At 38.7% G+C, this 13,211-nt stretch overlaps 1 pseudogene; it reads right to left on the bottom strand.

The window, feature by feature from the left end:
- Positions 1-4,767: 4,767 nt before the first annotated feature.
- On the bottom strand, positions 4,768-8,489 carry LOC576317 (annotated as a pseudogene).
- Between the last annotated feature and the right edge of the window lie 4,722 nt (positions 8,490-13,211).

Below are 13,211 nucleotides of genomic sequence, written 5' to 3' on the forward strand. Positions count from 1 at the left end.
TTGTCCAGGAAGATAGCCGTTATCCGACTCGACCGTTTGCTCGCTTTCGATTCAACAAAAACAGTAGATTCAACCATGATTGCCAGTTCATATCCTCTGTTAACGTTCTCAATGTGTAGGGTATTAAACATTATTATGTAGCGTATCCAGATATTGGTTATTAGGGGCGGTATCACTTCCGGTGGGGCAGGGGTTTGCAAAAAGTCACAGGGCAGCCACATGAGACCACCCTAAATCTAGCGTGCAGTGGTATTGATATTCTTATCTTGCTGGCCCTTCAGAAGGGGGAGCATACATTTACACCTGCCCCCATCCTATGTTTTATACGCCATTGTCGATGTTGACTGTGTTGTTTGCTGAGCGAGGAAATCGATGCAGAATGTCCTATTTATCGTGTTGTAGCGCAGCGTGGACTAATCTGTGGCAAAATGCAAGGACAAATTTGTCGTTTTTTCTCTCTATTACAAAAGCGCTACATAATGTAGCTTGTAGAAATCTCTCCGTTTTATCAAGGCTCAAAGAAAATCGCTCTCAAAGAACTATTGATTGCAAAGTAGTACATTATAAAATCACAAGATGATAACCAAAGATACAAAGCAGTTGCCCTATACAAATTCCACATCGCCTCGTAATTAGTTGTCAATTCCTCTTGGCTGCTGGATTCCTATTCGATTTCCTCTATACTTAGACATTCTCTTCCTTCTCTAATTACACATCAAATTCCTTTTGTGTGCATCTGATATTCATGAATTTTCAAATATGTCCCTTTCTGCTTCCTTTATTAAAAATCGATAACAATCACATCACATGTACGTTCGTTTGGTTTTCGTCTGCATCCTCTATCCTGTTCTTCCCCTTCCTGTTAGAGAAGATCATTAATAAGTTCGTTTTGTTCGCGTCTGATATTTATGAATTTTCATTCCTCCATTTTTTTTTAAAGAACAATAGCAATAACATTTACTCTCGTTTTGTCCAAGATTGTCCCGTCCTTCGCCTTTCTTCAAAAGAAGATCAATACTATTTGCTCGTTTCGTTTGCGTCAAATATACTTATGAATTCTCCAAGACTTTTCCCTCGTTTACCTTCCTCTTTAAAAACATTTACGCTCGTTTGGATTACGTCTTATATTCATTAGCACAGGAACATGGGTTCTAATTTCGTTGCTTGGACACTTCATCTTCAAAAGCAGCACGTGCCTTGCGTGTCTGAAAATAATCATGATGTTGGATCCGAACAGAAAAACACTAAACGCTTTCGAGTACCAATTTTTTCCTTCTCTAAACACATTAAAATCTAGAATCTCCAAGAAAAGTCTAATGCAGACATGAGGTGTTGTAATTGAGACTAATGTAAATTGCGATTTGCTTGAGTATTTGTCTCTTTCTTCTTCAAAGACCGAGCTTTTAAGGACCCATGACATCGAAATACAAGTGTATTCCTGTTGGTGTGCAGTCCTGCATACATCTCATATTTTGATATGTAAACTTCTGAATTTGTTTCGTAGATTTTTTAATATTTTTTTGAAATATTTGTTTTTCAAACTTGCCAAGCTCCACCCCAAAAACCTCCAGATCTCATTCCCCTTGTGACATCATCTGTCAGTCATCAATGAGCTAACTTGAGAAAGTGGCATGTAACTTTGCCAAAGTTGACCACCTGTTACAATACCACAAACAATAGCAACATATAAGTTGCTACGTCAGACATGTGAGACTAAAATAATATTATGTAATAGTATGTAATTTTCCCCAGCTTAGCACACGTTCATAATAGAATTGCATGCTTCCATACGACTTCGGCAAAGATACATACTACTTTTTCAAGTTAGCTCATTAATGACTGACAGATGATGTCACAAGGGGAATGAGATCTGGAGGTTTTGGGGTGGAGCTTAGCAAGCTTGAAAAACAAATCTTTAAAAAAATCTTTAAAAATCTATGAAAAAAATTCAGAGGTTTACATATCAAAATATGATATGTATGCAGGACTGCACACCAACAGGAAAACACTCGTATTTCGATGTCATGGGCCCTTGAAACTACGGTTGAACATTCTGGCTCTTTCGGTTTATTAATGTGTAAAGCGTCTTTGCATAAAATACAAAATTTATGGGACAATGAGACGACGTCAATAAAATTCTGTCAAATCATTAAAAAACGACGGTTGTCAGGTAACCAAACTTGAACAAGAAGAGAAGGGAGAAGAACAAAATATCACGTTTGATCATTCAGTACCGACAAATTACACCTGTATATCGCACTCTTATTACATATCGAATGTCTGTTATCAACGCTTGGCAGTTTGTTTGATTAATATCGTTGTTGAATGCCATATACCTGACTGTGAAGTTGTCTTTTATTGAGCTACTCAAAACGACATGGCTCGAATTGTCAGAGTCATTGAATACAGGCTTGATTATTTTCTTTGCAAATGGATGGCCGCGTCAAATATCAAAAATTGGTAAATGGTTTTGATGGATATTTTATGAGCCAGATATAATTGCTTTTCGCATATCTTTCATTAGTTTGTTTTAATTATAATATTCTATCATATAACATTAAGTGTAAATAAAGTAATGAGTAAAACCGACCGACAATGTAAAAGGTGTATTACATGTACATGGTCGATATCGTAGAAATGACATTTGCACTACATATTCTAATAGTACAAACTACATAAAATATTCTTATGATAAATAAATAAATGTTTATCATAATCATAGTTATTATCTTCCATTAACAAAGCTCTCTCTCTCTCTCTCACTCTCTCTCTCTCTCTCATTCTCTCTCTCTCTCTTTCTTTCTCTCTCTCTCTCTGTGTTTCATTTTGTCATGAGCGGTTCTATTGCTGTTTTGTGTATACATATATATAGTTTATCACGTACATCAATATACTCAACATACTTTTGTTACATACATTTTTTTTCCGTCTCCGTAAGCTTTACTTTGGTTAATCTTAACGTGAAGTAATAGAATCATAACATGTCACCTTTTTAAACAAAAATTGTTATCTAAACACATTTTCGCTATAGGCCCTATCTAAAGATACTATACGTATGGTAAGTAATACGTTAACAAATACAAAGAATGCATATTCAACAACAAAAAACATCGTATTAAAGTCACTTCGTTTTAATCTCATTGTAATTAATTCATTTAAGTTCCAATATCACTGTATTAACGATACTTATTATTACCAAAGGACGTGATATCTTATAATATACAATTGTGTAGATAAAACAGCAGAGTGTTTTTTTAGAAAGATAGAAAAGAGGAAAAAGTCTAGGTCATGTTTTATTACTAACAATGCAGGGCTACTATGTCACACTATTTATGATGGAATACGTGATATACAATGTACAACGATGTTATAAATGCAGATATAACAGAAGTATAGTATACCATATTTAAACAAATGTAACCACCAAAAACGCCAGTAAATTGTTGTCTACACGCAGTAGAAATGCTGTTTTCCCCTATCATATAATAACATATCCTAGTATATCTGTCACGATTGTATAAAAACCAGAAACATTTTAGCATTACAATGGCATATTACGTAATCCCAACTTGATTTATTCAGGCAGTACAAGAGTGCATTTGACTTTGAATGGTTAATTTCTTGAAGTCTTTGCAATCATGTTTAGGTGTTACAAAATAATTATAAGATAAATATTGAAAATGAAATGAGTGTAAATTCTATTATATATTGTAATACTGTATGGTTAATATATGTTATTTTAATTTTGGATATTTGAGAGGAATAAGTAAAATCAGATTAAATATAAAGACAAATGTAAATACAAACAAGCTTATGATATTTTATGTACTGTATATTGTTTTTATTGCGTTCGTTTTTGTTCTCGATTTTATTTTTCCTAAAATAAATGTCAATCTTCTAATTAAAAGCCAGCTTTAGATTAGCATTAAATCTTCTCTACTTTTAAATATTTCGTTTAACTTCATTTTATGACATTGGTATATATTCCAATACGGTTTCAATTTCATTTGAATATATCGAGAAATCTTAAAGAAGCGAGGTTTTTATTTCCATAATTTCAATACATATTTATAACTCATTGATTGAGTGAAGTATAACATAGGCTAAAAATTAAAGTATATTCAACAATTGTTCCAGCTTAGTATTATTTCTTTGCCAACACATTCATATCTTAAAAATAATCTGAGCAATGACTTGAATTAAAAAAACAAAGTATGTGGATAGTAAACAGAACCATTAACATGTATTTCTTTTTGGAATAGGTTAAATATCGAATTACATATTATTTTCCAAAAAAAGTCATATCTTTGCGATTATAACATAAAGTGAAAAGTTGAGTCAACTTGTCCACAAGAATTGCATAAATTATTATTCACAATTTGCCATTTATCAGTTTTCTTTTGCGGCAATAAACCTATAATTCATCTTGAAATTAAATTGTTTAACTTTATTATTACGAATTTGCTTTAATTTAGATAAAATTAAATCCTTCCACACAAAGTCATTATCCAAATCTAAAAAAAGAATTCCCAAAGTAAATGACATTTGGTTCACTTGACTCTTTACGTATTAACCCCCCCCCCCCCCCACTCCGGGTCGGAATGACCGCATGCGTGTTACCAAAATGTCCGGTAAAGGGGTACTTTTCACGCACCAAAGTCCGGCTCGTACATACACAAAATGGACTTTACACACCGGACTTAGGGGGTGTTTTCAAAAGGAGGGAACACGCATATGCGTACCCTAAACAACTGAGTGGGGGGGGGGGGGTATTAACAAACGATAGTAATCTTCACTTTCATAACAAAAACATTCACTTTATCCCCTGTTTCTATAATAGAAATGATTTCTATAAGATTGGAAATCGACATTTTGATACATTTACATTATCCAATAGCTCTGACCACATGCCTAACTTTTTGTTGCCTCGAAGGATTTATAGACCAAGCTGTTTTTGTCCATATTGTGAATTCGAATCCATTAATTGTTAATAATTATTTGAAGGTACCTTCCCACTAGGCGAGTGAAACTGCTTTTTCCTAGTCGGTCTGAATCCCCACATCGTTAGTTTCCAAGTCGGATCCCTGTCCTTTTCTGTACCTGATCTTGTCGGAACTCCCAGGTGCAACAGCCGAAAGCGCAGCGGCCACTGCACCTATGGCTCCTGATCCTGCGCCGATGGCTCCTGAAGCAGCAGCTGTTGCGGCTCCGCCCGCTCCAATGGCTTGCAGGACAGCTACAGTACTTCCTGCAGCAACCCCTCCTCCACTAGCAATGGCTGCTGATGACATCATTCCTGCAGCATATGAGCCAGCGACAATACCACCAGCAGCAAAACCTAGACCGGGTATGACTACACTAAGGACTATAACTGATGTGACACCGACCGCAACACCAGATATGGCGGCCACCCTGAGAGCTTTCTTTCGTTTGGATAATGGTGGTTTCTTTTCTTGGTCAGCATGGTCATCACCTGTCTGTGTCTGTCGATCCTGAACGAAGACCAAGACCGGATTTCCCATTTCGCTTCTCGTGTGTCAAACTTGAAGAGGCAAACAATGAGCAATATGTAGTATGACATGGTAGAAAGAAAATAAACAAATGCATGCACAGAATAAGTTTCTTTGCCCAAATTACTTTAACATATATTGTGTATGGAGCACATTAATCTTTTATCTCTTTTTATAAAATGGGTTCAAGAATGTAGCCAATGAGAAGCGTCGAAATGGATCACGTGTGCGTGCATTATTATTTACCATAATTATGCAGGTTGAGTGCATTTTGGTGATAACAATTTCTCGACTTTATACTCATACTGTAGACCTTATAAAACAAATAATACATGTTTTAGCACAGTTCAGTTCAGTTTATTTTATTTTTGCACGGCACCAACTTCAGCCAATGGCTGTTCTTTTGCAGGTCCGTGCGAAAGAAAAAAAAAATACATGTACAATAAGATAACACATATCATAACATACAAATATTTATGAAAAAAGGGGTAAAAACACATAGGCCTAAGTATGAAAAAGGGAAATGAAAATCTACAAACCAAGATACTACCACCCTCACACCCCCCCCCCCCCCTCCCCCACCGTCGGCAATTATTCCTTCCAAACAGCGTTTAAACCAATTTTTTAGTTATATAAATAAATATTTACACTATCTGTTATTTTAAATATCATAAAAATCAAACATTAAAATTGCATTTTATAAAAATTAACATTTATATTACCTTTGATTTGCATACAGAGAAAGACATTTTTTCGTTCATAGGTAGCTGATTCCAAGATGTAATGCCTCACATAAACACGTGCATTTGTGATAAGTGGTATGCACTGTCACAATGAGACGGACAATGAACTTGACAAGTCCCGTTCATTATCCTACTGTGACTTAATCTGCGCGTAGTACCATATTCACTAATTCACGTCTTCTTAATATTGCCCAAATATGACGATGAATAATGATAAATACGCGTATTCATGGGTGTCGATCCCGGGGGGATGGGGGGGGGGGATATATCCCCCCAATATTTCAGGTGGGGGGAGGTGGCCTGTACAATCATCCCCCCAAAAAATGAAGAGAAAAATTAATGATGAGAGCCCGATGAGAGTAGTTAATGGTTATTACTCGCAAGATGACCATCAATATAAACATTTTGCTATCTCATTTTCATAATACATACGTAAACGAGACAAGAATAAATTGAATTCTCGCTAATACGGCTTCATCAGGATTATTGATGAATTTATGTAATTTATTCAATAAACAGCATCATAGAAATACAGTGCGCCAAATGCAAAGCCGAAGCGTTAAAAAGCAACGAGCTAAATGTTAAGCGCGAAGCGCAAAAGTGCAAAAAATAAGTAGAGAGTGGAAGAGAGAGAGAGAGAGAGAGAGAGAAATAATGAGAGACAGAGAGGATACAGGCGCCTAGCCAGGGGGCGGTGGGGGCAGTCGCCCCCCCCCCAAAAAAAAAAGAGAAAAAGAAGAAAGGAAGAGACGTAGGAAGAATTAGGATGAAGAGTCGAGAACGGTACAACGAATCGTCTTCTTTCTCAAATAATGTAATGAAACGTCAAAGCTTTCGCGCTTCGCGCGGGAAGAGGGGGGAGGGGACTGAATTCAGACAAGGATTAAGAGTCGAGAATGGTACAACGAATCGTCTTCTTTCTTTAATAATTTATTGAAACGTGAAAGCTTCGGCGCTTCGCGTGGGAAGGGGGGGAACTGAATTCAGACAATGATTAAGAGTCGAGAATGGTACAACGAATCGTCTTCTTTTTCTAATAATTTATTGAAACGTCAAAAGACACTGAATTTAGACAAGGATTAAGAGTCGAGAACGGTAAAACGAATCGTCTCCTTTCTCTAATAATGTAATGAAAAGTCATAGCTTTCACGCTTCGCGCGGGAAGGGGGGGGGAAACTGAATTCAGACAAGGATTAAGAGTCGAGAATGGTGCAACGAATCGTCTTCTTTCTTTAACAATTTAATGAAACGTCAAAAGAAACCGAATTTAGACAAGGATTAAGAGTCGAGAACGGTACGAATCGTCTTCTTTATCTAATAATTTAATGAAACGTGAAAGCTTCCGCGCTTTGCGTGGGAAGGGGGGGGGGGAACTGAATTCAGACAAGGATAAATAGTCGAGAATGGTACAACGAATCGTCTTCTTTCTTAAACAATTTAATGAAACGTCAGAGCTTCCGCGCTACGTGCGGAGGAAGGGGAACTTGATTCAAACAAGGATTAAGAGTCGAGAATGGTACAACGAATCGTCTTCTTTCTCTAATAATTTAATGAAACGTCAAAAGAAACTGAATTTAGACAATGATAAGAGTCGAGAACGGTACAAGAATCGTCTTCTTTCTTTAATAATTTAATGAAACATCAAAGCTTCCGCGCTTCGCGCGGGACGGGGAAACCCCACCCCATCCCTGCACCCACTCCCTAGGGAGCGCGCTTCGTACGCTTTGCGTGCTCACTACCGCCCCCTAAAATAAATTCCTTGCTACGCGCTTGAGAGGATAATAACCCAGCTAGCAAGCCGATGTGGGACCCACATGGGTCCCATATTCTCTTAAATGTTATCTTTATTGACGGGTGACTTGTAAAAGTTAATAACTTGGAAGGGAGGTGGTGCAACCTGCCACACGCTTCTACCTTTTGGTTGCTTTGATTCAGTGCCGAAAATATTTTGGCACCTATCATCCCCCCCCCCCCCCCAACCACGGATACAAATCGACACCGTTGCGCGTATTATTGATATTCATCGACTACACTTTTGCGAATTAATTCTGACGAAAAGGTGATATATTAGCCTTGAGAAAACTATAATCGGAATACTTACGTCAGGCCTGTGGAGTCTGAATTCAAGAGCCCGGACAAACTTGCTTGAATTATTTTTGATGATGCTCTATATAGCTATGAAATCTCTCAACTACAGTGTTTCTATATTCGTCGTTTGCGTAAAATCATGTTGTCTATTCAGGCAAATCTAAAATTGTGATTGTGAAGAAGAACACACGGGAATACTTGTGGAAATTGCGACACTACACAAATAAATAGGTAGTGTTAGGATTCAAATTATGAAATCGTCTTCGTATTTGGCAGAAGAACTATTTAAATTTCGACACAGCCTTTATTCCGGAAATGTGAATTCCGGTACTAGGGTACTACAGTCCCAATCTCAATCAGTGGTTGGAAGTCATATTATTCGACCAGGGCCCCACCTTGTATAGAGTGTATATAGATGGCAACTTATTTGCGACTGGTATCAATCGCAACTATGTACATTAGAGATGGGGCAGGTGCGGATCCAGGGGGGGGGGGGGCAAGCGGGCTCTGCCCCCCCCCCCTACCCCGCAAAAAAAGAGAGAGAGAGAGATAGAGAGAAGGGAAAGGGAAAGAGGAAAGAAAGGGAAAGAAAGAAGAGGAAGAAAAAAGAAAAAGAAGGAGATCGGGGGACCGAAAGGGCCTTGCCTCCCAGCTGTTACCTACCCCCCCCCCCCGCCCCATCAAACTTAAAACAGAGAGAAGGAAGGGAAGGGAAAGGAAAAGAGGAGAGAAAGGGAAAGAAAAAAAGAGAAAGAAGAAAGGTAGGGGGGATCAGTTGCGATTTCCCCCGCCAACAAGGTGTAGATCGGGGGGTGGGGGCCTCGGGCGTACTGATTGGGGAGGGGGCTTGGAGGAGACAGATGCCCCCAAATGTAATCCAAACGTGGTTTAATTCTAATTCGATACCGGTGATTTACAAATGTTGCTGAAATGACATAATTTTCGGAATTTTTTCCTCAATCTTTAGTAAATTATACTTTTTTATGCGTTTGTTAGAAAATGGCACATTCCTAAAGAAAGAAAGAAAGAATAGTAAACTGACTTTCTTACAAAATAATGAGTTGGCAAAATTTGCTCATCTGACCGTGAATAAATGCATAAAACGCCTGAGCTTCCGGGGTCTCCACCCCCTGGACCTCACGTCAATCAGTGTCCTTCCAGTGTGACAAATAAGGTATCAAAATATGTTCATTTGACCGTAATTATATGCCTAAAACCCCTGAGCTTCCGGGGCTCCGCCCCCTCGAACTCGCCAAGGGTCCTAAGGCGGGCACCTGGATGCTCATCTGATGGTAATTCAATGCTTAAAACCCCTGAGCTTCTGGGGTCTCCGCCCCCTGGACCTCACGCCAATTAGTGTCCTGCCAGTGTCACAAATAAAGTATCAATATATGTTTATCTGACCGTAATTAAATGCCAAAAACCCCTGAGCTTCCGGGGGCTCCGCCCCTGGAACTGCCCTCGCCAATTCGTGACCTGCCAGCGTCAAAATTAAGGTATCAAAATACGCTCATCTAACGGTAATTTAATTTATAAAACCCCTGAGCTTCTGTGGGCTCCGCCCCTTGGACCCCACACCAATTTGTGTCCTGCCAGTGTCACAAATGAGGTAAAAAAAAATATGCTCATCTGACCGTAATTCATTGCCCAAAACCCCTGAGCTTCAGGGGGCTCCGCCCCCTGGAATTCGTGACCTGCCAGTGTCACATATAAGGTATCAACATATGCTCACTTGACCGTTAGTAAATGCCTATACCCCTTGAACTTCTGGGGGCTCCACCCCTTGATCCCCGGCGAGGCTTCGCCCCTATAGACCCTACGCCAATTTACGCTACGCTCTACCTGATCGTAAATACCCCCACCCCCCACTCACCCCACATACTTAGAGAAACTTTCAGCGGGCCCTGCATGTAAGAATGGGGTGATGCGGATTTTTTTTTTTAACCCCCCCCCCAAAAAAAAAATAAATAAATAAATAAATAAATAAATAAAAATAAATAAATAAATAAAAATAAATAAATTAATAAATTTTAAAAAAAGTTTTGCTCATTTCGCTACTGCCGGTGTCACCATTACGTACCAATATTTTGCTCGCATAATTTCAAATTTGGCCCCCCTACCCTAAGAAATTCTGGATCCGCGCCCGATGGGGGGATTGTAAACTTGCGATTGATTGGAGGACTTTAGATTGATTTATAAGATCAATCACAACCCTTTACTAAAAGATGTCCTAATTATTTAGGTATAGTGTATACAGCATATAATTGAAATTATAATAATAACGTTTTATTTACCCAGGGTAGCCACTTTAGTTATAAAACTGCTCTTCTGGTGGGCCCTGCACAACATAATATGTTATTACTACCCTTCTCTAATCTAATATGCTGAGCGCCTAGCTAGAAGGCGGAAGGTCCTATTGTTATAAGTCTTTGGTATGATTCGGCCGGGGTTCGAACCCACGACCTCCCGTTCATGAGGCGGGCGCTCTAACCACTGAGCCATCATGCCCTGACTATCTCGTCAAAGGGGTTTTGTTTCAACATTTTCAATCTATCTCCTGGCCGGGGAGGAGGCTCGTTCTTCCACACCTATCCATCATGTGACTTTCATCCTGAATAGCTCTGAAGGCCCTTGGCGTTCCATTTGAACGGGTTGGGATTGGGGAAACCCGGTGCCCCCTCCCCATCGATCGATCGGTCCTCCTCACCATGATCTGCTCAGGAACCTGTAAGCTTTTAGTCTGAGAATGTATAAGCTAACATACTAAGCTATTGATAGCGGTATTCGGGCCTCTTACTTAAGCATAAAAATGATAATTGGGACCAGGCGCGTGCGCAGGGGGGGGGGGGGGTGGTTATGTGTATGTTTTGGGGGAAATTGCTCTTAGTCGCTCGAAATTTGTGACAGGTTTAATGATGAGAGGAAAAGGGGTCACTTATCAGAAAAGAAATGGAGCATGTGTACAAAGAGTAATTATCAGAGGTGAAAATGGAGCACTTCTTACACCCTAAAAAAGAGGCACTCACGGTCACCAGGGATATAAAAAAGGTCAGTCATGAGAATAGGAAATGGGCCCCCATCAGATTTTGATAGGGGCATTTATAGGAGGTGAAAAGGGGCATTTATAAAAAGGGGATAATTCCCTTATTAGAAAGGAAAAGGGGCAAGTATCATTGTTAAAAGGGAAATTATCGCAGGTGAAAAGAGGCACCTATCGCACCTGAAGGGGCACTAATGTGAATGAAGAAAGGGGCACTTATAATAATGGAAAATGTGCATTAGTTGAAAGAAAATGGACACCGATCAGATTTTAAAGTGGCATTAATCGGAGGTTAAAGGGACACTTGTCTGAAGTGAAAAGGAGTAACTTCTCGTACCTGAAAAGGGTCATTTACCAGAGAAGGTACACTTATGAGAAGTGAAAGGGGCTCTTTTTTAATGGGGCACTTATCATTAGGAAAAGGGGCACTTATTAGAAAGGGAAAGGGGCACATGTGAAAATATAAGGTGCGCTTATCCGAGTTAAAATGAGGGTAGTTATTAAAAGGGGAAGGGGCACTTAATACAAAGGAAAATTGGCACTTGTCAAAGTAAAAGAGGCACCTCTCAGATTTGAATATGGCATATTATCAGAGGTTAAGGGGGCACTAATCAAAATGAAAATAGGTACTTCTCGTAGGCCTACCTGAAAAGGGGCGCTTACTAGAGATTAAAAAGGGCACTTATGAAATGGAAAATGGACACTTATTGCAAAGGAAAAAAGGGAACTTGTCGAAGGAAAAGGAGCACGTGTCCAAATAAAAGGGGCACTTATCAGGGTTGAAAAGATGAAGAGGCATTTTTACAAATTAATAGGCGCACGTACTTGTGAAAGTAAAAGGGGCACTATTCCTATGTGAAAAGGGGCACTTCTTACAAAGTTTAAAGGGCATTTTTCGGGTGCTTGAAAAATTGGGGGCGGGGAGGGCCGCCTCTATTTATACTGATATCAGGTTATATTAGACTTTTAAACAATATGTTAACATGTTTTAATTAAGGTACTTATAATTGGTATACATATCAACTTTTACATGATGAACATCAATTCATAACATCCCACTTCTCAAAACACCATTTTTATGCACAACAAGCATGTTTGCTGCAAAATATTCCAATACATATATATTGCTAGGGAGGAAAAAGTCCCTTGCAACCAATTCTTATAAAGATTTCTTTGTTTTCTGCCGTTATTAGTTACTGCTCAAGTTTCAAACGTGCATGTGAACATGTCATGTTTTGTTTCAGATACACACTTCCAAGATATCTAGCACATTAATGTAGGTACTTCCCAGATGGAGACAACGGAACTCAAAAAACTAAGTAACTCCATGAACTATAGCAAGAAAACAGGCCTAGGCCCCAATCGATTCTATGATTGTACCAGGGATATGTGAGTTACATATCCCTGATTGTACACTATAATTTATCAAAATATACTCCATTTATCTCCACGATGATCTATGACGTACTCGCTGCATGTCCAGTCTTGATTGGGCTATAGCAGAGAGAGTCAATGATATGCACACTAGGGTATTTAACCTTTGGCTTTTTAGATCATCCCCATTCCTCCCTTTGCTTTTGTGCCAAATCAAAATTTAATTTACGAATAAAAGATAATAATTATGACTCTATGAATATAAAATGAAATTTTAAGAAGACTTTTGATGTATTTTAGCAAAATATTAGATCAGATTTCATGAAATGAATAGATTATAACTTTCTATCCAAAAGCAAATAATTCATTTTCCACAGGGAGGTAATAGTAGTAATGAAACGGAAGAAGTACACATGTATGACCTTTGACATGGGGAGTAAGAGCTAGACGAGTCGA

This window comes from Strongylocentrotus purpuratus, unplaced genomic scaffold, assembly GCF_000002235.5.
Source record: "Strongylocentrotus purpuratus isolate Spur 01 unplaced genomic scaffold, Spur_5.0 spur5_scaffold_10, whole genome shotgun sequence".
In the NCBI taxonomy this organism is placed as follows: domain Eukaryota; kingdom Metazoa; phylum Echinodermata; class Echinoidea; order Camarodonta; family Strongylocentrotidae; genus Strongylocentrotus; species Strongylocentrotus purpuratus.